The sequence below is a fragment of the Chrysemys picta genome, chromosome 15 (assembly GCF_011386835.1).
Source record: "Chrysemys picta bellii isolate R12L10 chromosome 15, ASM1138683v2, whole genome shotgun sequence".
NCBI classification, from domain to species: Eukaryota; Metazoa; Chordata; order Testudines; family Emydidae; genus Chrysemys; species Chrysemys picta.
The window spans coordinates 8,676,068-8,700,876 of NC_088805.1; the positions used below are offsets into that span (position 1 = coordinate 8,676,068).

General features: G+C 42.4%; 1 long non-coding RNA gene across 1 annotated transcript in view; it reads right to left on the bottom strand.

The window, feature by feature from the left end:
- Nucleotides 1-11,169: 11,169 nt before the first annotated feature.
- Nucleotides 11,170-24,809, bottom strand: part of LOC135975799 (uncharacterized) — a 62,927-nt gene continuing 49,287 nt past the window's right edge. The window contains exon 3 of the long non-coding RNA XR_010592843.1: nucleotides 11,170-15,506. This is a non-coding gene — a long non-coding RNA (uncharacterized LOC135975799). The remainder of the gene's footprint in view (nucleotides 15,507-24,809) is intronic.

The following is a 24,809-nucleotide window of genomic DNA, read 5'->3' on the forward strand; positions in this document are numbered from 1 at the left end:
CAGTATTATTCCCATTTTACAGAGGCAAAAACTGAGGCAGAAGTTAAGTGACTTGTATAAAGACCAGGCCCTTGCCATACAGGAAATCTGTGGCACAATCAGGAATAAAATCCCAGTCTACTAACCCCTGTCCTGTGCATGAGCCACAAGACCATCCTTCCTCCACTTTCCCACAAGGCACTTACTGTATGCTCATGAAATGAATAAAAATTAATTATTAAAAAGCAAAACTTGTCTTGGGGTTTAACAGCTATGAGAGAGATGGCTCAGCCACAAAAGGTATGTTATTAATAATTAATTGGTGTTTTATTTAGCACAGAGGAAACTGTCTTAAACCTAAATTAAATCCTCATGTGAGTAAGTTCTTTTAAAAGGGACACTGAAAGAGTTTAGAATGAAAATGCAGGCACTGAAGGGGGGAGAAAAAGGATTTATAAACCTAATATTGACAGAAATGGAAAGATGTTTTAAAAATGTAAAATATTCCCTTCCCAGTGTCATGGATTGAGTGCAACCCTTCACACATTTCCTCCTCCTCTCCTGTGTCCACGATCCATTCCCACAGCTCTGCTGGAATCTCATGCTCTAGCAGAGTTGCAGGAAGTGAACGGGTTTTCCTCTGCAGTTACTTCTCTGGGCCACTCAGGCTACGGAAAACACTCCTCCTCCCTTCCCACTGCTCCATTCCCACAGCTGCCACCATCACCACCCATGTTTGCTAGCCAGCTGGCAAGGAAAAGAACTAGTTAGGTTGGGAAGGGAGGAGGCAGCAGAACTGGCCAGTGCATGTCTCTCAGGAAGGTAAAGGGAGGCGAACTGGGGGAGGGAAGCACAATGACATGAAGAGAGCAAAATCACAATATTCTTCCCACTACATCCTAGACCCCAGGCTATTAAAAACAGCTTGCTCACTTCACTCACTCTTGTGAGAAGTGCCTCTCAGGCATTTCCTCAGAACTGTTGCAATCCAATTACCACAGCACTCTATTAGTGCATTGGAATCAGAAAGTGAAAATGGCTAGAAACTGACCAGTTCCCCTGTCTGAGCTCTGGGAATACAAAAGGGAAGCAAACAGCATAGCACAATGGACTATTGATGTATGACAAGGCTCCTAGGCATGACAGGAATACAAATAAATAAATCGTGGCAATAAGTAGTGATAAGTGTGGCAAATATAGCTACGAAACTGTCATGTCTTCATTTCTGTGTACTTCTCCTTTCAGTTTCTTCGAATTATAAAGTGTATGTGCCGAGACAATAGGCATTTTGTTCCTAGAGTTGCTTCAGACTATTACAGAGGAGACACACCCACTGTGCTCTCTCCTGGAGACATTAACATCATTCTGTCTTGTTTTGGTTACCTTAAATTGAAATAAAAATAATGTTCCCTTGACAGTCGATATTTGTTCTTTGTGCCCGGACAAAGCCTAGCTCTAGTCAGACTAGATGATCATGATGGTCCCCTCTGACCTTAGAGTCTATGAGTCAATGATGCTCTTCACAGATGCAGGAATCTCTGCTAGTGGATCTCACTGCGGGATTGGAGTCTTAAAATGAAATTTGTAAACCGAGTTAGGATTTTTTTTTTAAAGACATTTTAATCTAAGTGTCTATTGAACTAGTTTTCTGTTGTGTTTTTATGAATTGTGTTTTTATTTTATACTGTTTTCTCTCCCCACAAGGTCTGATCTTCAGATTTGGGTTCTATTATGCTTACAAAGATTTGGAAGTCACCCTTGCTGCCTTCTCAAAACCCAGAAATACAGAAGGAAACAAAGGGGACAAATCCACGGGAAAGATCTATGTGGCTATGAACACAGGGGCGGATGGAGGGCAGCAGGTATGCCATTGTCTCATTGGATAATAGGGATTATCTGGCACATTTCTCTCTTTATGCCACGCTTTGCTCAAAGGAAATTTAGTAACAGATATGCATGATATGTTGCTGATCAGGATCAAGGTGCACTGACAGATCTATTGGTGAAGCTCAGGACTGGAAAAACAGGGGTGTTGCCGTTTCAGGTTGAGATACAATAGCAGGAGTTATATGGAATTGTAATTCTGGAATATTATGTATGCAGCAAGCCAGCTATTAAGTACATTTGCAGAACTGAATGGAGATCCAGTGCTGGAATAGCTGGGAATCTGCAGCTCACATATGAACTAGCAGAATTGGGTGGAGAGTTTAGACCTGGCTCTAGTTGTTCTGTTTCACTAACGAACAATAAACATGATTTAGTCTTTTCCCTCCGCTGGTCTCCTCATTTGTGTAGGTTCTAAAAAAAATAGGCATGGCTAGCTGCAAAGAGAGAGGAGACTTACCTATGAGATAATTCTGCTCATGAGAATTAAATTAGAAACATTTGGAAAATAGGGTGTGTAAGTTATTACAGCCTCGGGGCAGCAGGAAATTATGGGAATAATAATGTATGTATGTTTTTTGCCATTATTTACCTTGGCATTCAATAAGCCGTGTGTAGTTGCCAGAGCAACTTCCATATCACATGGTACAAAAGCTACATGCTCTCTCTCTCTCTCTCTTTCTCTCTCTCTCTCTCTCTCTCTCTCTCACACACACACACACACACACACAGAGAGAGAGAGAACATGTGAATTAATAGGTGAATTTTAGAGGGAATCTGTATTTGTCACAGGTAAATCCTATAGTGGATTTTCAAACCCAACTAAAACAGATTCCAGCCACAGACATCCCCTCACTTTCCTCTCCTTTTAGACACCTACTCACCTGATGAATTAAGGACTGAGTTCTGCCAAAGCCCAAAACAGAAGAGAAAGTTGGGAGGAGAAAAGGGGAAAAGACACATGAGTGAGGACAGAGGCAAGACTGTATTCTGCAGCCTTAGAATGACATTGTAGTTCTGCCTTCAAAGTACCTGGCACCTTACTGGCAAATGTCAACAGCTGGCTATTAGCTTGATAAGCTTATCAAAGGGCTGAGGGCACCTCACAATTAGATTTATTTTTCATTAACAGATTTATAAATGTTGCAGACAAGAAAAAATCAAAGTATTTATACCTGACACATGTGATCACAAAGCCCAGCAGATGGATGCCTTCAATTTGCAGAACATAATATAAATTCCAAACTATTATGTCCATTGACTTTACCCTGCACTTGTGGATGTCATGATACAGCTGCATCCTGATTCTACAGTAACAAATTCATTTTGGAGAGGAAAATCACAAAGAAAGAAAGAAACCTAATGGACCAACAAAATCAGTTATTAATGGAGGTAATTTTCCAGTAAAGATGGAATAGATTTATTTTCAGTTTTATGCTCAGGGGTACTTTGGGGTAGTCTTAAGAGAGGGGGTTGCCTTAAATGCATCTTATAACAATTTTACTGAATGTGGATTAAACATATAAAAATACTTAGTGCTTATGTGATGGGGTGCAATACAGGGTTAAAAATTACAATGCAGTGGTCAAAGGATAGAGCCACCAGAGCTGTGCCCTGTAATGTCTATTGAGTACTGAATGGACACAAATGGGAAGCACCCAATAGAGCAGGTGTATTTATGAAGGAACAGTGCAAGAGCTGAGCTCTGTAATCTGAAGTAAAGATGAGGTGAACTGTATTTCTCAGTGCTGCGTGTTGGCTAGAGTTCAAGGATGGGAGGAAGGCCGGGGGAGTCTGGTAAACGCTCTGCCAGCAGAGTCACTCTTAAAACTCAAGGCCTTGGAGACAGTGATGCTCCATAGCTTGACATAGCTTGAGAGAACTGGGAGAATCACTCAAGGTGGAGTGGATGAAAGTTACTCTCCTTCCCTCTTTTGCTCATACCCCTCCGCATGAGGTGCCCACTGCTTCCTGTTTCACCGCTGATGGCATTCATACTTATTCATTTTCCCCCTATTCTAAAAAGAAAAGTGTGCTTCACGGCCATCACTTGGAGAACTAATGCTTTGTCAAGCAAAGGGGTCACGGAATCAAGTCTTGGACTAGGTCTGCTCAAAGAATTAAGTATTTGCCACTGCCCTCCTTTATGCTGTGTTCATTCTATTTGCCTTCCTCTAGTGGACACCATGGGTTAATAGCACTTGCTGCTAGTTCTTTGCCATGTAAGGCTGGGTGACACTCTCAGTTCTTTACAGAGCTATTGCCTTCTTCTCCCCGCTTCACCACAGTCTCCACTGTGACAATGGCAGTCAAACCTGGAAAGTTTTTTTGTTTTATGTAACCAGGCTCGGGTCTTTGGTGAAAAGCAACATTGGCTGTTCTTTTGGCAGCTGCATGATGCGCACACACCTACCTAAGTAATGCTAACAGGACAGGAGTTGGGCAACAGGAACTGAAATCAAAAGGCCTCAGAATGCTTTGTTAGTGCATGTACACCCTCTGGAAATGGGTGTCGGCTTGTTAAAGCCAGGACCAGACTAAGCCCTTTGCAGTTATAGCCTGTGGAAAAGACACCTTCTTTGCCCCAGTAAATAGCGACAAGTAATTTTGAGATCCTTAGAGAGCCACAACACTTATCCAGACAAATACATCCAAGCGTTCGGAGGAAACCGGGACATGAAGTGGCATTGAAAAAATGAGTTTAGTGAAATAAGAGACAGATCAGTAACCACTGCAATTTTTCATTTGGTTATTATTATTATTATTATTAACAAAGCTTGTTTGCCCTGGAATCTTTGAAAATTACTCTGCATAACAATATATTGCCTTTTCGCTGAGGATTTCAAAGCACTTTACAAACATTAATGAACTGGGAAGTAGGTTGAACAAGGTGATTTGTGAATATTTCTGTGAAAAATATGGCAAGCTCACTCCACGGTTATTCATGGTGTCCTATTATTTATGAGTATTGCAGCATTGCCAGTGCTCATGGTTTTACCATGAGTCTCACCATCATATTTTTCTTAAAATCCCAATTTCAAGGGCCTGAAGAAACTCGGCTTTCATCTAAAGAAAAAGTAAATTTGTTGCTGTCGTGGCTGTGGAGAAAAGATGGAAAATGCAAACTGTAAAGACTCACAACCCAAAAGGAAAAGATTTGGGGGAGCTTGGTTCATGAGTTTTGAATACTCAGGGTTGGCCATATTGAAGCTGGTTTACATGTGATAATGTTCACTCTTTGTGAACGTGAGCACGAGCAAAAAAATTATGCCCAAACTGAATTCATCCTTCTCCTGTTTAAAAGGTTCCCACCATCCAATCAGGGAGCAGAAACAATACTACGTAACTCAGGAGACCAAACAAACAACACAAAAAATCAACAGTCAAAGGGAAGAGTTCACAAAACCAGGCTGTAATTTGTTGGCACAAGCCATGGGATGGACATGTATGCCGTAACCAGGATCAGTTCCTGAGTGAGTGACAAACAGAGAAAAAAGGGGCTAAATCAGTCCGATAACTAATTTGCAATTCAGTCAGCTCTAGAGGATTATTAACTCCCTTTTATAGATGTCCAAACAGAAAGGGGAAGGTCAAACTTTCAAAAAGTATCCACTCATTTTCTGTGTTTTAGTTTTCTGGTGCTCACATTCTTTCACCTTGAGCCGGTTAGTCAGAGATGCTAAGCACACGCAGCTCTGATTGACTTCAGCTGGCATTGAGTGCTGCAAAATATCTGAAAATTAAGCCCCGGGTGTCTCAACTTGGTCACCTGAAAGCTGAGATACCCCACATTAGTGTACGGTTTTCAAAAATGTAGGCATGATGTGGCTTGCCTGAGGTTACTTAGTGAATCAGTAGCAGAGCTTGGAATATAACTTGGAAATCCTGACTCATAGTCTGGATTTGGATCAATCTGTGAATAATTAGAGAAAAGTAGTAATGTTTTCAATAAGACTTTCAAAGTGAGCTTTCTTTCGAACAGGAGTATTTTAAATTATAGGCTATGTGTGTTTTTAAGCCCTCTGTTTGCAAGGCTGGTGCCTAGTCAAGCATGAACAATGTTCACTTCTTCATTCTAGGACTAAATGCTGTTTCCCTCTCTCCCTTCATCATCTCTAACTTCTTTTGTTGGTGACTGCTGTCTTGGCACTTTTACCAGTAGTTTCAGAGAGACAGAACAAGAGAGAAATGCTCCTTACCCCTTGTGTGACCAGGAAGGAGTATGCTCTAATGGTCAGAGCAGCAAAGTGAAAGTCTGCCACTGATCTCCTGTGTGACCATGGGGAAATCAAATCTCCCCGCCACTCAGTTTTCCCATTTGTAAAATGGAAACAATAAATATCTGTGTCACATCGGTGCTGTAAGGCTTACTTAGTGCTTGTAGAGCACTTTTGAGATCTGCCTATGTGATGGATATTAACACAACTCAGGAAAAAAAACTCCATACCCAGTGCCCAGAGTGCCTGATGCCTGCTGTCACAGAGAGCAGGAATTCAGATGTCCCTCAGAGTCAATTTAACCCGTGCCAGTCATCTCGTCTGTTAAACTTTCCAGAAAGGGCTACAAGGAAGGGGGCAAAACTTGACTGTAGGCTTTAAAAGTTTTCAGGAAAAAAAATCTCTTGTTGTTGTTTTTTTTAGCTCCAAGCACCAGATATGGCCCTCAGTTACATCTGAAATTACCTCTTGATGTTTTAGTTTGAAATCCTGGGATTAAGCAGGTGTAACTGGAGGCAGGATTTGGCTCTGATGGTTACAAAGGTTTCAGTAAGCCAATTGAGAGATCCTGGCTGAGAAGCTTAGTCCATGGTCATTAAGGGTGTTTCCAAGTAAAAGCAGTTTATTGAAGAGTCCATCTCCTACATGGCGGGGGTGGGAGGGTGGTCAGGAGCTCTGACCGGGCTAGAGGAGAGCAGCAGACACAGTCTCCATGGCCCACAGGATAGCTGGCATATTTGTTTACTCTGTTTCCATTTCTGGGCTGCAAGGATCTGTTTTAGAAAGAACCATATCAGAACCCACCCCCCAAAAGTTAAAGCTTCATTTGTATCTAACAACCAACTCCAAGCTGTTAAGAATTTGAGTCACTTGTGAAGCCTGGTCTGCAGCATCCCTTGAAAGAGCAAAGTAGCCTGGAATCTGAAGTGCAGCTGGTGCTTTCCCAGCCTGAGGTACACCATGTGGCTCCTGCTCTCTCTGAGGTAAAAATTACCCTCTTGCGTTGTGCGAAATTGATAAAAGTGCTGCAGGGGACTGGAGCCACCAGCTGAGAGACACTCCAGAGTGCTACTTTCTGGCAGAAAAGGGGCCATTTTTCTACCTCTAACCTGCAACTAAGGAGACATGCAGGGCAGTTTGTGGAGCAACTGCTGTAGAAAAGGCAACAAGCGGCGGGGGGGATGGGGGAGGGTGTGAAACCAGTCATTTAAGCCCCAGGTCTACAGGATGAATGAATTTATCTGTCAGCTCCATTCCTGTTAAAGAATGTGAAGGGAGCCGCCTGATGCAAACAATGGGCCCGATTCTCATCTCACATCAGTTTTACACCAGTACACCAGTGTACCGCCTGTGTGGAGTCACTCCTGATTTACATCAGTGTAACAAGCAGGAATCAAGAGTGGTGTTGGGGACAGCTATTGGGGAGGGTACGTCTGACTGAGGTCAGTGCTCACCACAGAAGCGGAGGAGAAACTCTGCAGAGACTCCTCCTCACCCAGACCGAGGACTGACTGCTGCGGAAGCTCTTCTGCAGATGCCTGGAATGTGCCAGCCAAGGGAGGGATCCGTGATAAACTCGGAGGGGCACAGAGGTTACGCTGCAATCCTGGTACTGTCCCGCTGGCCAAGCCTTGTCCCCAAGCTGAGCCTGATGCAGTGGAAGCCTCCAGCTCTAGGCATGCAGCCGAGTTGGATCACGAAGCCCAGATCTGAAACCCCCGAAGCACAGTGTGCATCAAACAATGATACCCTCTTGAAATCAACACCAGTGACCTGGAACCACGAGTCACTTTTCCCGGAGGGAAGTAGTGCAGCAGCACTGGATGAGGCAGAAAGAAGACCAAGAACATAAGGAAACTCCTCCCAACTTAACTCTATGTCTAAAGATGCACAGGCTCAAGGGGAGCTCACAGGTAGTTAGAAGATGGGCCTCTGGTACAGACTCTGGACATAGAGTCAAATGGCTCCTTTTCTAGAACTGACTTGTCAGGCTAGGCAATAGCTGGCTGCTGTATTGTGGTAGCATGAAGTCTGGAGGGTGGACAGAGGCCTAAAAATGAAAAGAATGGATCCTCTGAAATGTTTTTGGTGCTGAACTGGGCTGGATCCCAAACAGAAGGGTGTGTATTGTACTTGGAGCCCTTGGCACTGGGAGCTGAGAATTCTCTACATGTCACACTGTTGGTAAATCTGTCAGCACCCACTATGATAGGCCAGCACTAAGGTGATAAGGCCAATCTCAGTCCTCTACCTTCTATTAATTGCTTTCTCATTTCATTTCCTTCCCCAGAGTGAGGTTTGTTCCTCTCCTTTTTAATGATTAGACGACTATGTAGAGCTCACTTGTATTAAAAGCTGACAGAACCAGGCAGAGAATAGGCAGGTAATGAGCAAACTTCTTATACCCAACTATGCTAGTGCACAGTGAACGTGGCCTACAGCACCTTTGAGTTCAAGTACAGGATCCACAGAGACTTCTTACAATGCAGCACAGGCCTGACCTGCAGCGCCCCCAGACTTCCCCTCCAGAACTGAGAAAATAATTGATTTTTCACTTTGGTGCCCAGAGTGAATAATAAAACAAAACAAAACAAAATATTTACTTAGTTTAACCAAAACTGATTTTTTTTTCAGGTTTTCCTCATTGAAACATAAAAACCAAAAAAAATTCATTCAGGTCTAATGAAACATTTTGAATATTGATTTTCAATGGAAATTTAATTATGAAAATGTCATTTTGAAATGAAATATCAAAGGAGTTTGGTTCAAAAACATCAAAATGAAATGTTTCAACATTTCTGATTTTTTTTCCGGCCAAAACTATTTGCTAAATTCGACCCAGATTTGTGAAGTTTCCCTGCCTCCTTAACATTTTTGGGTGACAGTACTATTTGACAAAAAGCACAAACCTGGAGCTTTAACTTAATATATAATTTGGGGGGGTTCAGTGCTTTGTGAAAGATTTGTTATAGATTTCAATAAATTAAGGATAGATGCATGTTACAAACTGTAGAGCTGCTGTTATTTAATTATAATACCTGAAGTTATTGCAGTAACTACTTACTGCAGTCTCAACCAGAATCCCACTCAGCTGCATCTTTAGAGTCCTATTCCTAAATGATTACTTCTCCGCTCAAAGAGATGGATGGGTTTTAGATGTCAGAATTAAATGTAAAGATGAGAAACATGGGAAACAAAAGAACATTCCCATCCCCAAAGTGCCAAATCATCCCAGTGGTCCATCTTGTCAGCAGCTCCTGCCTTGCCCTCTCCCACCTTTAGACATGTTTTTGCTAATTCAGGGGACTCTGCTCTTCCCCCTTTTACAGCATACCCAAAGATAGACATGTCGTCCCATAGCTAGGGCCCTACCAAATTCACGGCCATGAAAAACACGTCACGGATCATGAAATCTGGTCTCTCCCCATGAAATCTGGTCTTTTGTGTGCGTTTACCCTACAGTATATAGATTTCACAGGGAAGACCAGAATTGCTCAAATTGGGGGTTCTGACCCAAAAGGGAGTTGCAGGAGGGGTCACAAGGTTATTTTAGAGGAGTCACAGTGTTGCCACCTTTACTTCTGCACTGCTGCCTTCAGAGCTGGGCGGCCGGAGAGCGGCACTTGTTGACCGAGAGCCCAGCTCTAAAGGCAGTGCCACACCAGCAGCAGTGCAGAAGCGTGGCAATGCCATACCATGCCACCCTTACTTCTACGTGGCTGCCTTCAGAGCTGGACAGCTGGAGAGCGGCAGCTACTGACTGAGGGCCCAGCTCTGCAGGCAGCAGTGCAGAAGTAAGGGTAGCAGTACCGCAACCCGCCCCTACAATAACCTTGCGACCCATGTTGCACACTACATGATTTCATGAAAATATGCTAATGAGTGTGAATATAATGTAACTGGAATATGCTTCATGCAAAAGGTCTCTTGTAAGGTATCATTACAAGGCTTATAATCTACTGAGTGTGGTCATTCTATTTGTATAAATGTATCATTCTTGTATCTGAAATTAGAAATATGAAATATAACTCTGAGGTCCTATTGTAATTATGCAAAGTGTGGGCCATTAATGGTGGTTTGGAATCTTGATAGCTCCCATCAACTAGGACAATTGGTTGTAAATGGCTCTGTTTACTTGCAAGCCTTCCTGTGAGTCAGGTCAGGAAGAATGAAGGCTTGAGGTCTCACAGGACATGTGACCATGTCACCTGGTACTGGAATCCATCTTAAACCTGGTGCTTTTCCATTTAGAAGGAGGGGTGGGGACCCAGAGAGACAAAAGATTCCCGCCTTGTGCCAAAGCTATCTAAGGGGGTGGAACAGAACAAAGGAGGTTCCAGTCATGAGAAATCCCCTAGTTACCACCTGAGCTGGAGCTAACAAGAACTGTACCAGGGAAAGGATTGGGCCCAGACTAGGAAGGAGTCCAGTCTGTGAAAGAAGCTTATTGAAACATCTCTGAGTGTGAGATTTTATCTGTAATCAGTTTCTTAATGTATTAGGCTTAGCCTTGCATGTTTTGTTTTATTTTGCTTGGGCTACATCTACACTACGGGGGGGGGTGTCAATTTAAGATACGCAAATTCAGCTACGTGAATAGCGTAGCTGAATTCGACGTATCGCAGCCGACTTACCCCGCTGTGAGGACGGCGGCAAAATTGACCTCTGCGGCTTCCCATCGACGGCGCTTACTCCCACCTCCGCTGGTGGAGTAAGAGCGTCGATTCGGGGATTGATTGTCGTGTCCCAACGGGACGCGATAAATCAATCCCCGAGAGGTCGATTTCTACCCGCCGATTCAGGCGGGTAGTGTAGACCCAGCCTCGGCCTCATAGACTGAGGTGAGATGGGGGTAGAGGGTGGAGGTTCCCTGGGGAGAGGAGACCCAGATCTGTGGGGGTACTGCCAGGGGGCAGCACCCTGGCCTGAAAGGGGCACCGGGGTCCAGGAGGGACTCGGGCCCAGTGGCAAGCAGGACACCGGCCTGCAGAGGGCACTCTGGAGCTGGAAACGCTAATTCCCTGGATGACCAGCAGGAGGCGCCGCAGCGGTGAGTTGTCGCCCCACCACAGGAACCCATTGGGAGCTGGGTGTCTGGGTGCTAGAGACAGGAGCACCCAGAACAAGGCAGGGTTCTGGAGGCCCAAACTGGCAGAGAAAATGGGCTCAGAGGTCATCTCAGCACATCAGGTGACAGTCCCAAGGGGGTCTCTGTGACTGAACCGGTCATACACCCCCCAACTCCTTGTTCGATCAGGACCCCTACAATTACACCACCATGAAATTTCAGATTTAAATAGCTGAAATAATTAAATTTACTATTTTAAAAATCCTAGGACTGTGAAATTGACCAAAATGGCCCGTGAATTTGGTAAGGCCCTACCCATAGCACAATATGAACGCTAAAGGAAGATCTATGAAAACAGATTGATTAGGGACAGGCAATTAAAAACTTCATATCAGAAAGTCAGAGAAATTGTACATGGTGGATTATCATTAATGGAAATGTGGGGCCTAAATACATTATACTGCAAATGGATTTTCCCTATTCTTTAAGAGGCAAGGCTGTGTGGGGTAAGCTGAAAGAACTTTTACTATTAATATCCCAAAAGAAAAAAGGTAGAAAAAATTAACAATATCAGTGTAGATTTACAATGAATGGAACGGGAGGTTTATGGTTTCCAGATGATCTGTAATAGTGCAGGCTACAAGCAACAGGTGGGGAAGCAATCCTTAGCCCATGGCTGCATGACACCATTTATGTCACCAGTTCACAAGGAGAAAGGTTTAAAAACTTTCCTTTCAGAATTAGAAAACAGCTGGGGTGATTCAAACACTCCTGCACCCTGTGGCTGCCTGTAATTTCCTCTTTCCTCATGAACAATACAAACACAACCTTGAGGTTTTTTATCATTAATATGCCTCCCACAGATTCTGTATTGGATTTTAGGCTGGCGTAAGGAGAACCACTGTGTCTGTGGGTGCAAAAGTAAAAGGTTAGGGACAGATATAGCTATCGCTCAGTAAATGAGAGAGATGGGGTGCAATTGATTCACATCAAGAAGTACCATTGAAAGCAAAAGAATCCTTCTAGTTAAGGAATGGGGATTTTCTGTAATATCTCATCTGGGGTGAAAATCAAATAAGAAATCCTTACTGAATATTAGCCCTGACAGCGGTTTCAAGATTATCCTTTTATTGTCATTGGCCTGATGATATTTCATGGTGAACCAGTCTGAACTATTGCCTGGTGCTATTGTTACATGGCATGTTTTTATGAGTGCTATAAATCTAACATTTTAATGTGTTTTGCTTGTTAATAGATGCTTTGGATACATGGTTTCCAAAGTTTCTTGGCTCAGGTATTGTTATGTGTTATCTTAAAAGGAACCAGCAATGTAATTAAAATGTTAGCACTGACCACATTTGAGATCATTGTGGCTGCTCATCTGCAACTGTGTGAAGAGGAGAGAGGCAGAGAGAAGAGGCTACAGGGATCCCTTGTGTTCCTAGAACTTGATCCTGCAAGAAGGTAAGCATTCTAGCTCTGTGCTTACGCATCTGGCAGGATCAACCTACCCTTGGCAGGAGACAGCCAGTAAACTGGTGTTTCCACTCTCTGTGTGTGAATCACCTTCCAACCTTTTAAAGGAGATGAGTAACTCCGATTGACTTCAGTTTTCTTTATCCCAGTATTTGACAATCCACAGTGTACAAAAATCATGAGTCAGGCACCCCAAAAGACATGACCTTGACTTAGGCTCCTTATTTTTAGGTTTGTGGTAAGAATACAGTTGAAAAATATCCCCTTCCTAAATGGAGGAGGGGGAGAGGAAGGTTTGTTTTGGATCCTGTACTGCACATAGGGTGTGCAGGACCCCAAATGTCACTGGCCACATTGTGTCTGACCCTGTCTGATGTACAAAAGAATAGAGGGAAGGTGCAAAGACACTTGCCTTCCTTTTTCACTTAGGTCTCTACAGAGGAGCCAGGAAATGTGGCTTGAGAGCAGTGACTGCTCCATGCTAGTCCCAGTGGCAGAACTTGACTTCCTAGGGGGAGTGAGCAGGTGAGGCTAAGGTAGGGCCTTGGCCCTTTCCCCACTGCAGTGGTGTAGGAAGAACCTCATGCAGCATCCATGGTGGAGCTGAATCGGCCAGAAGTCTTCCTGGGCTTTCTCTGCAGCCATGTCCCTCTGGCCCCTATCCAACAAAGGCTCAGTCTAGCCCTATGCTCTGTGCACATAATGAATGAAGAGCATTGTGATGAGGTGAGTAATATAAGGAGTTAAAAGATGGATCTTTCTAAAGAAAAAGAGATTCTGAGAGACTGACCACAGCCCCAGTCTTGTGATCCATGCTGGTGGATAGGATCAGGGCCTGAAGGAGACTAAACTGATGCTGTGTCTGTCTGGCCCTGCTTCCTTAGCAATCTGTAGTCCTATTACACACAGGTCAGCTATTACAGTGGGACCACAGCCTGAAATCCTTGCCCAGGCGCAAAACTCCCCAGTTTCTGTCCAAACTGCACAATAAACCTGGGCTCTGACCTGTTTTAGCCCAAATTCCTCTACCATCCACACAGAGAAACCTCTGCCCCAGATTTGGAGGTGTTTTAAGTCCAACCTAGTTTACCCAGCTGGGTATAGACTAGAGCCTAGGTGCTGCTTTCACTGGGTGTGGAATCCATTCATTTCGCAGAGAGGATGCAGGCAAAATCACTTGAGTGCTGGTATTCCTCCAGTGCCCTTGCTGCAGTGCCCGGTGAAGGACAGGCAGGTTCTCCCACAACTGACACAATTGACTGGGAAAGAATCTTAGAGTATCTCAGCCCAGAGAACCATGGGATATGCCCCTAGACACACATGGGAGAGTGCAGAAACAGTGAGACCACCGCAATGTGGGTAGGGCTTTGCATTGGGCATGCTCATGCCTGGGCTAACCTGGGTGCTCAGACCTGGGCACTGATTACCTGAGCTAACTGTGCAGTATAGCCATATGCTTTGAGGTTAATGGGAGGGGAAGGGATGCCTGAGTGAAGAGAGTGAGGGCTTATTAAGGATTTCTTGGGGATTGACCCATTAGCCCTTTTTCACCAGGAATGCATAGAGAACTTTACAAGCTGGTAAAAACAAAAAGATACAGGCAAGATACCTGCCCCTCAAAGCTTACAATACAAAGTAGAAAGACACGACATACAGCACAGATCTCACAGCAGGGCTCTGGGGAGGGTCATCTTCCCAGAGATTGTTCATTCATTTGACAGTCTCCCCACAGCAGGAGCTTTCAACCCACTGCAGGGCAATGGCGCTGACTGTCTGTCCAGCCATGTCAGTCATCCCCAGCTTAAGACTAGATGGAAGCCTTTCAGGACAGGTCCTTTTCAACCAGCCATGTCAGCCATTCACAGCCCACAGATCTGCCCTCAGCAAAGCTCTCCTCAGCGCTGCTGCCGTCCATCCACATCAGCCACTCTCAGTTCACTGCGCAATCTTGCTATCCATCCATGTCACTCTCAACCTCCAGTAACGCGGGGAAGAGACACTGAGGGGGCAGAGGAATTAACAATACACTTTCTTGTGTCACATGGATTTGAGGAGGAGAAAGAGCTGGGATAGGAAGAGGATTCTCCCATTACTCTGACCAAGCCATTCCCTTTCAAATCCCTTCACTAGCCTCATCTCTCTTTCCACAGCAGATTCAAGCTTCTCAGCCTTACCTTTGAAGATCTCCACCTCTACTGTCATCTCACCTGCATCCTAATGCCCTGCCCAAGCTGCTCTCCATGTCACCACTTTCTTCTAGTCTTGTCTCCATGCCTTAAACACCAGCCGCTAACTCCTGGAACAGCATCCCTCCCCCAACTTTCTTCTTGAAATCTGTCCTTTTAAAAAAAACAACTTGTTTCATGTATCCTCCCATTGCTGATTAACAACGAGCTGCCCCCACCACTCTTGCTTATCAGCCTCTTTATGGCCTGTACTGAGTATTTCAAATTTAGATTGCAAACTCCTCCAGGCAGGCACCAGTCTAACCTACGTGTTTTGTAAAGTGCAGATTAGGTAGGATTGAGTTTTTGAGGGGGTGGGAGGAAAGAAAGGGGAGACAAAGAATCAGATGGGAAGAGACAGGCAGAAAAAGAACAAAGAATGAAGGGAGGGATGAGAGGAGAGGAGAAATGAAGGGAAGAGGTTTGCTAAAGAGTGGAAAGAGAGAGACGGCTAATGTATTTGATTAAAATGCAACATTAGCAAGCACAGTATGATTTGACAAGTGTGAACAAGTCCATATCAATGTTAAAACGCACTACATCTGGCAGTATGTCGATTTTAAGGCAGTACTTTCCTTTTCCTTCCCATGCTGGGATTCTGCGTTCTTGGTTTTCTCTTGGATCCTCTTCTAAGCTGGTTAGGTCTACAGGAAACATCTGAAAAGATGGATTTGACAGATAACAGCTATAAACAGATATTAGTTAGTTATCATTTCCCTCCACCTCACCAGATTAGCTTGTTACAAAATAAAAGATTAGCAAAACTCAGCAAGAAGGTGATACACACTCAAATACAAGGAATAATTTAAAACAAATGTTGGGGTTAACCATATGGCATTTAACCTACCTGTCCCCTGGTGTCTTTTTTCTATAGCAAATATATGGCAAGGAGATCACTTGTCTTTTGGAATTCCATAACAGAGCTGGGGCACTGAATTTAGCAGCTGCAGAATCTTAACTGAAGCAGTATACATATATGGAAAGGAATTTTAATTTTTTTCTCTTAACTACTTTCTTTAGGGATCTGTGTTGACTCTTATCCGAGAAACCTATGCCCTCTCACTGTTAATGGATGATAAAATTATATATGCATGTGTGTAGGTATATGGATTTGCATTTGATGCTTATCAGTTCTTGTCATTAGTATGTATTTATATAACCCCTGGACTGTGTGCATATTAACCTTTTAGTTTTTAGGAAGTCTGCCTCCTCTCTTCCCCTCGGCCGTACCTCGAGTCACAGCCAGAGGTTTCTAGGATAAACATCCTTCCATATTTCAATGCTGCTGAGTCACCCCATTTTACACCCCTCTCCCAGTGCCCTGTGGTGGAGCCACCATCATTCCAGCTGAGGAAGGGTAGGACCTTCCTTCAGAGCGCATCAATGCTATTTCATCAGCCACCAGAGAAGTGTCTTTTTAGTGACATGAGCTGCTAGAACTCCCATTTCCTCTGATTTTAGGGGAATTGTAATGCTCAGTGGTTTATGTGTACCTTTTGATGATGTACTTTGTTGTATTGGAGCATCCGGCATTTACAACTCCGAGCAAAGCAGGCTTACTTTTGCCCAGAAAGCTTCCCTCCCTGCCTCACAGCTAATATGAGGAAATGGCCACTTAATAATATATATATAAAAGGTTTGGAACCTATCAGTCATTTGCGGGGGAGGAAGAAGGGGGCCTGGAATTGGAAAGGAAAATCCCAAGGTTTTGGGATGCAGGGACAAATTCAGCCCTGGGATAAATAGCTGCAACTGTCTGACTTCACCAGAATTATGTATGCTCATAGCAGGACTGAATTGGATCTACAGGCTCTTAAAAATCAGTGCGCTGAATAAAACAGATTTATCATTTGGGGGGGGGGTAGTCTCTTTTTGCTCTGTACTTAGTGTCCTGTACTGCTAAAGAACGCTGCAAAATCTCTTTGTTTTTGACAATAAAATGGTGCCCATGGCAACACCACGTGATGTCACAGAAACAAGGAGTGTGAGGTCATAAATCCTTCAGAGAAAAGAATACAACCATAAAGGGGCACAATTGTATAAAACATTACATATATGTGTTTTGGGGTTAAAGTTGAATTCTTTGTTCTATCAAGCACAATTTCACTCTTTTTTTTCTCTAAAAATAAAAATAATAATAATAAAAAGACTGAGTGGAAAGATTTATCCCAGGAATTTCCTGTTGGCTGATGTCCAGGAAGTGGAGAATGCCAGCAATAATGTGAACAATGCAAGTTCCTCCTGGGTCTGCTTCAAGAAAGCTTCCAAATCTCCCCTCTTACTTGGCTGAAATATGACAGAGCTTTGGAGAGGTTACCAGGCTTTGTACCCAGAGGTTTGTGTGGAAACATTTTAGTTTTTTTTCCCCTCTCTCTCCCGGCTCCAAATTAGAGGAATCCAACAACTCGTGCCATTGAAACAAACATCTTGCTATAGCAGAGTGAGGAATGTTGCCCACTCGAGACAACACCCCTCCCTAGGAAGATGTACAAATCTGCATTTGCCATGCTGTGATGGAATTTAGGAACACTGGACATTGCTAATACCACACTGGTTCAGGTTAGTGGTCTGTCTAGTGAAGTATTTTTTCTCCAATAGTGGCTAGTATTAAATGCTTCAGAAGGAGGTGCCAAGAAACCCTGCAGAAGGCAGTTAATTATGAAATAATCTGACACTGGTTAAGTTTCTTCCTGGCCCCGGGTTAAAGACTGGCTTATGGCCTGTAGCAAGAGGGTTTACATCCCTTCTAAAACTTTATTTTTAAAACTGTATCATTATTATAACACTAGTTGTTCTTGTTATCCATATAATTGCCCAATCCCTTTTTTTAATCAACTTGCATGATTTAGTTGGAATATGACATAGCAACACTTTTCAAATAACAGGTAAATTATCTTGGAATAAGTATAAGTAAGGAATGGGGACTAAAGGCAGCATACGTGGTTGTTGGTGGTGGAGGATCAGGTTGGCTTATGAGCTGTATTTGGCCCTATGCTTCCTAACCCAGATTTGTTTTCCATACTAGAATATATTTTAAAGTTATTTTTTCTAACTACTCTTATTTTACTAATGCCTTTTATAGACATTTTGATCGGAGGATCACAAAGCACTTTACAGATGTTATCTAATTAAAATTCTCTATACCTATGTAAGGAAGAGTCGGGGATCACTTTACCTACCACTGGAATGTGGCCATCACAGGGGTGCAACTTGGTAGCTATTTAACAATGCATAGCAAAACTAGACAAAAATTACAATAGCTAATAGTTAAAAAGTTGTCAGTAGACAAACCCAAGTGTTCAAAACTCATGGGCTAGGCCCCTCAGAAAGCATTGACTTAAAAATCATGAGATTTAAAAAAAAAATACATTTGAATTTTTCTAATTTACCTTTTGAATTTTGAGTCTTTACTGTGTGCTCTTTTTGTATTTTCAACTTTTTCTCTCTCAACATGAGGGCTAAAAACATAGTTTTAAAAAAAATTAAAGTTGATATTCTTATTTATTCATGTGACTCCAGGAGCTGGAACTTTAAGAAATACATCAGATATCATGAGACTTGCAGTAAAATCAGAGCTGGCAACACTGAAGTTAGGACAGGAAGTAATGAACAGCACTGCTTTCATTTGAAAGTTCTGGGAGAATTTAGATAGAATACAATGATTGAAGTTGGGATTTATCCCGGACCAGGATTAAACACCCCTACTCTTGCGACAAGCGTTAAGAGGTCTTTGATGATCACAAGAGACAAGAATATTGGGTTTACAATACATTGTTCCATAGTGTCTTTTAATGCCATGCTGAGGCAAGAGGTCAGTACTGACTCAGAGAGAAAAATAGTGTTCCCTACTAAAATCACCAACACCACTTCCTGAAACACGTGGAGTTCACCCATTAAATTACTGACCCTGACCAACCCTGCTTAGGAGACCTGACAGGATCAAAGTACAAAGTGTTACAGCTTTCATACGTGTGGGAAGTAATATAGTAACACTGAGAATTTTAATAAACTGGGAGTAATAGCCTAATACCTTTAAAAAATCTGACTCTCACTGATTATCTATTGTAGATCTAAGCCTAATTAATTATAAATGCAGAGTTTATACATACGTGTATAGATCATTTTCCATAACAACTAAACACATTCAGTAGGTTAAAACTGATGCTGCTGAAGCACTTGGATGCATAATTCAAAATGCTACAGCTGGGGAATAAAGTTACAGGCAGGGGTGTTACCACCCTTTGGAGGTTGGCAGAAGGGGGTAATTACCAACAATGATCTAAGAGTGCTATATATATATATTTATACCACATATGTGGCCATGGTAACCACCACAGAAACGCCTTTATTTTTAAAACCATGGTATAAATTTCAAGCCATTACATAAAGTGGCTTCAAATGTACTGCTGGGGTTGTCTAAGCTCTTTCCATACCAATCACAGCAGTGTTTCTATAGTAACTAATGCATTTCAAAAGGGAAAAATGGGATGGAGGCTAAAAAAATAAAATAAATAAAAATAAAAAAAATAATGACAAAGATCAAACAAAATAAGTAGCATAAAGAAAATATATGACGGCGGGGTGCAAAAAAGTTTTTATTGCTGCTTGTTTGGAACAAACAGCACTTCTCACTCATGACAGTGCCACTTGGCCATCTAAAGACAAATTCTGTCTCTCTAACCAGCTTTAATGTGCCCAACACTGTAGCATCTAAGCACACACAAACTCATGGCAGTAAAAACTTTGTTCTATCCATCCACCCCATCTATCAAGACAGGTAGACAAGGCTGAGCAAAACTGGGGATGAATGCTCCCCCCTCCCTTAATTTCACATAGTTTTTAATACCTTGAAAATTCTCACTTTTTGTGTAAATCTAAAGAACCTTTTTTGAGGGGTGGGTGTTAGGGGGAGATCAGTTTCTGAAATCTACGTCTAGGCTGACATTTCATATTTTCAAAATTTCACTTTCAAGTACCAGACCGGCTATCTTTGTCCATTTTGGCTGCAGGATAGAAGACTTGGAGTGATAGAACACCATGTAGAACCAATATCATGTGATGTTAGACCAATCATAGCCAACCAGCCAACATGGCTCCAAAATGGAAAAGGCCACATGAAAATTTGCGAGTGCCTCCTCAGTGACCCCAAGAACAAAATTTTACTGACTTATTTTGAAATTTTCTTCAATTTCACAAACATTCCATGAACCTGAAAAGCCAGCAAAATTCAACAATAAAACATTCCGCCACTTATTTTGCCCAGCTGCAATGGAAAGAGGAATCAGTCAAACCAATAAATCCACCAGAATATAAATCCACAATGTATTTTAGCTTCCACATACATTAAAAGAGAGCAAAAGATGCATCTCGTTAGGTAACAGATTAATGGATATGCTACACATTTCATATAAGATCCTAAACAATGTGAGGGAAAGAGATGAGAAATACACAGAGGCTTAACGCAGCCTGCCTTGTTCCTCTATGCCTTGTCTAGGTTGCCTACAATGCATCACAGAACTTTAGGTTTAAAAAAAGAAAAAGCCTCTGGATTTCCTAGTCAGCCCCACCAAACCATATAAAACACATCTAGCAAAAAGTTCTAAGCTTTTCCCACTGAACCTGAATTGACAAGTTCACCTGTATTTTTCATTCCTTTTGATTTCTCCTCTCACACAGCACACAGGATAGATACCACATATTCTTCAGACAGTCTGATATTTTTTTAATCAAAGGGAAATTAAAGAAGCAGCAATGATGTACATTCCTTCTGGGGAAAGCAGAAGCCTCATTCCCACCCTATCTTAAAATAGCCTGATTGAACTACAATATTTGCATTACAATTCTGGGTCAGCAGCACCATGGGATTACGTGTGCAAATCAGAGGGGTGTTTAGTTTTTATTTTCAGCCTAGTAGATTTTTAACATTATATCCGTTCTGCTGCACATTCCACTTGATATTATAGATCAGTGCAGTTTGGGGCAATTGGCGAGATTTACTCCCCTGGATAGCTGAAGTAGGAAACAAGAGCTAGGGCAGTCTATTCATTGGAAGTGGAAATCTTTCCTACATACTGTGCCAGGTGTCAAAGCAGACAAAACAGTCTTTGATCCCTTTCAAAGACGGAGTCAGATTCTGATCTCATTTACTTCAGCATAAACCCAGAGTATCTCCATTTGCTTCATTGGGGTTACTCTGGATTGTATCCGGTCTCACTGAGATGATACTCTGGGGCCAATGTGACACTGTAGGCAGCTGATTTAGAAACATGTTTCTGATGGGTTAAATGACCATGCCCACCACAGCAGGGTGTCTGAGTAAACCTGCCTATTATAGCTGAGGAAATGATTCCCAAAGAATATTTTTTTTCAATTCATTTTGCTTTCTTCACCAATTGATTGCCAAATTCGTAAATGTATTTGTTATTCAGAATTCTTCTGACCATTTGTGGACAGTTTATAGTTCGCAATCCAGGTTGGGAGAGTTAGTTATGTGGGCCAGGTGATCCTGTGTTTTTAATTTAACTTAATGATTGGGATGATTTTAAGTGATGCATAGATCTTAGGCCCCTGTGCAGAGGGGTGAATTCCATGCTTTGTGCCTCACTTTGCCAATCTGTATTTAACAGGTAAACTACTGCTTGCTCATCTCAAAGGGGAATTGTAAGGTTTAATTAAAACACTTTGCAAACCTTTGGTGAAAGGTGCTCTATAAGTGTTGTTATCTAGACTATATTGCAATAGTAAGCAAATTCAAAGGATCACAACAGTTGGAGATGGAAAAGATCATCTAATCTAGTCCTCGACAGTATTCTCAAGAACGTTGTGCAGTCTTGAGTTAATCAAATTATGAGGTTTTTACTACTTTCCTTAGGAATGTACTCCTCTGTGCACTGATCTCACAGTAGGAACTTATTCCAGATACTCAGCCTACATTTTCCTTTTCTCAAGTTCATCTCATTACTCCAAGATTTACCTCCCCCCCTTGGACCATCCGAAACAATTCCTTTCCATCCTTATGGTTTTATACTGCCATCCATCACCATAGAAACTCAGGAACTCCTTGGTGTTTGTGCCTTTCAAATACTTGCAAACAGTTATCATACCCCCTCCCTCCCCTTTAAGAAACAGGGGAATATTGACTATGGGTCGTAAGATTATATTTGGCACTGATAATAGGGGGCTCTTCAATCCAGCAAAGATATAACTCCGGAAGCTGAAATTAGACAAATTCAGCCTAGAAATAAGGCATTTTAAAAATAGTATGGATAATTAACCATTGGAAGAACTTGCCAGGATTTCTGGTGGTTTCTCACAATTAGATGTTTTTCCAAAAGTTATGCTTTAGTTCAACAACAGCTATTGGACTTCAAACAGGAATTAATTCAGGGAAGCTCTATGGCCTGTGTTATATAACAGGTCAAACTACATGATCACAGTGGTCCCTTCTGGCCTAAAAAAATCTATGAATTGATGAATAAAAAAAATCTATGATTTAAGCAAATTGTTTATCAGTACTATGTGTTTGTACAGCACGTAACACAAAGGGCCCTGATGCAGCTGGCCTTTAGGTGCTACCTAAATATAAACGTTAAATAAGAGTACTCCGAATACCCCTTCCAGCATAGAAGAAACACCAATTTAGATCCCAGTACTCACCTGTAAGTGGACGTATGCGGGTCTAAGGGAGCCTAAGATAAACCTTCTTACTCCTCAGTTTTGATTTGGCCTAGAATCTCTAAATAAATATGACTGGTCCAATCAGTCTCTGCTCCTTCTAGTGAGCCACCACCATTATGTGATACCTAAGATGGAAGCCAGGGAGCAGAGCTCTTCTACCTCACCTCCAGCCATCTACCTGTCACTCTAGTCAATGTGAATCTTCCTTTTGAGTGCCCTATGGATGTATAGCACACAGGCTACAACACAGGACGATTTACCGTTTTTAAAAGAGAGACAGTGAGCTATCACGCTGAGACCTGAGACAAGAAAGCCACAGCTACTACCTCACCAGATAACAGTAACAGCATTTCATGTATATTCATGAGGATTCATTAAACATTTCCCAGCGCGGCTGAGCAAAACAGTGTTTGAAACCCCCAAATTATTAAAGAGAGAGAGAGAGAGAATATGAGAGAGAAATATTACAGGGATGAACTGAACAACAGGCTGAACAAGCCAAGGGCAACAAATAGATTTTTCACTTCTTTCACTCTAGTGTCTCTAATGGAGAGAATATATCAAAAGCCTCATCAAATTCTATACACTGACTATGAATAGGACACTCTTGAGTACTTTTTTATGGTTTAATTTTGTTTAATGTTATTGTTGCTAATACCCACTTAGAAGCATGGAATTAAAATGTTTTTTGCTACCAGTATCATCTTTTTCTGTTTCACAGACAGCTTATTTCTTCATTTCTTATGGGACTTGAAATTAATATAATGGTTATTTGGTTTCTACACCAGCATTATCCTTGGTATCTCAGCTCAGCACTAGGGAACATTGTTTGTTAGTTAACTTTCACTCCCTCTGCTGGTTCTGAGGCAGTAAAGCATAATATATTGTTTTGTTTAGGTCCTATAAAAATTATAACAGTTGTGTTTATTCTCAGTGACTAACTGCACAACAATTTTTAAAATACTAATAGAACCTGAAGGAAATTCCCGGCAAGATAATAACAGTTTTAAGGTAGGTTGGGCTTGAAGGATTTCCAAGTTCCTTTGAGTAGCATTGGAATGAGAGAAGTGCTGTTAGATCCACTTGTAACATGTAAGTGAATGATGGCATTCTGCTTTCTGAGTACTACACCTTTACCACACACTCTTTCTGCTTCCATTAAATTTCAGTTCAGATGCATAATGTTTTACTGGGTAACACACTGTGCGCTCTCTTACGGAAACTTTATATTTATTCATTTTTGTTGCTTTCCCTTAATCTAAAAATAAAAGTAATCTAGGCTAAAAATCCATGTTTTGCTGTTTGTGTACACAGAAGTAGAATATCTGCGATTGCACATCATGTGGGACTGAAAACAGAGATTGTCATTATACACTTTGTGGTAGCCCTTAAAGCCCCAATCAGGGGATCATGCCTGCATTGTACTAGGCACTGTACATACATCTAGTGAAAAGACAGTCCTTGCCCTGAAGAGTATATAATCTCAGTAAGATATTGAGGGGAAATGCTGCACAGCGCAGCTGCATGAGCAGAGAAAAAGAGCATGATAGCACCAGACAGGAAAGCATTTGGTCCAGTTTGAAATTCTACTCCTTCAGCGCTAAGCAGAGGTTATTCAAGACTTGTATAATTGTGATGGTGATAGGGATATCTGAGCTACCAGTACAGTCAGACAATCACCAAGGGAAGGAATAAGCTTGGGAGAGATCTCAGCCAAGAGCATGATGCTCAAGAGGACAAATGGAACAAAGGATGGAACTGTTAGAGACAAACGTGTGTGGTGGCAGAAGACAAGCTGGTCACCGGGTGCAGAGTGAGGAGAACAAGGAAGGCCAAGAGGAGGTCAAATGGAAAGATTCAGTAATGCAGGATATCAGGAAGTCGGGCAAGCAAGCTGTAAGAGACGGGACTTCTCTGTAGTGCCCCCTTCAGAGTCACATGGGGTGCTGCAGGCACTCCCCACTTTAGTCTGCAATGTTTAGCCACCTGTTTGGGGCAGGGTAGCCAGTGCTGTAAGCTTGGTATCAGCCACGTAACAAAATAGCAACTCAGGATTCATCAGTCCGTACCTTTCAACAGAGAAAAAAATCTTTTCAGATGCAAGTGCTTCATTGCAGTGCTTGGGCAAGGCATTGGCCCTGATGCACTCCTCCCCTGCCCTAGTCTCACCCAGCTCTGCCCCTGAGTAAAAGCGGGCAAGCCTTCTTAACTGGCCTGCTAGTTCTTGACTGGCCGGTATTTCCTCCTGACCCTTCTAGGCCTTTGGAAGACTGTCTTGTTGGT